We start from the raw sequence: 910 nt of genomic DNA on the forward strand, positions 1-910 counted from the left end.
GGAGCCCAGCAGGTCGAGGCTGCGGTGGCCGGGAACAGCCACTGCACTCCAATCTGGGTGACAGAGTGAGACTCCAACTCAAAAAAAAAAAGTAAAAATTAAAAATAAAAAGTCTGTTTCGAGACCTGGTGCAGACAGTGGCTCATGCCCCTAATCCCAACTCTGGTCTTAAAACTCCTGGGCTCAAGTGATCCTCTCGCCTCAGCCTCCGGAATCAGTGGGATGATAGGCTATTTCTTGATTTAATAGACTTTATTTTTACTCTGGCAAAGGATTCCATCTGCTTCCACAAAGGCTTCTAGCACCTGAAGCCCACTGCCTTCCCTAAACGGTGTTTCAAATTATGTATGCAATAGAAGATATCGCTCTGGAAGGTTATGTTTTGAAATGTAATATAAACAATACATATTCATGGTGCCTGAGGAGTAATAATTTTTTCTCTAAAAAGTGTTGTGATAAGATATAGTATAAGAGGATGTACTTGCCATCTGGGGCTCTTCATCCAATCTAGCTGGGTGCTAGGACATATTTACATGAAAAAATAACTACCTGCTGGAAAGGATATTGTAAATGCCGAATAAGTACTAGAAACAAGCAATCCCTCAACAAGTTCAGGAGGAAAGATGATATCTGTTAGGTGAGTCAGCCAACACTTCAAAGAGACGCAATGTCTCAGCAGGGCTAGATGAATGGTCCCATTTCAGCAGCCTAGGGACTGCGCAGTAAGGGACATTTAGGTGGTTCCATGGCCGGCCAGCCCGGGAAAATGGAACACACAAGTGGCAGGCAGTGCTCCCAGCTCCAGGGAAGTCCACTAATCAGGCTCTGACGTCTGTGCCCTTCCGTGGCCTGGATAAATTTTTATTCTTCCTAGTATTTTCCAGAAGTGTCCTTTCTTCATTCTTACGAC

The sequence above is a fragment of the Carlito syrichta genome, unplaced genomic scaffold, assembly GCF_000164805.1.
Source record: "Carlito syrichta isolate Samal-C Ts95f unplaced genomic scaffold, Tarsius_syrichta-2.0.1 Scaffold120618, whole genome shotgun sequence".
NCBI lineage: Eukaryota > Metazoa > Chordata > Mammalia > Primates > Tarsiidae > Carlito > Carlito syrichta.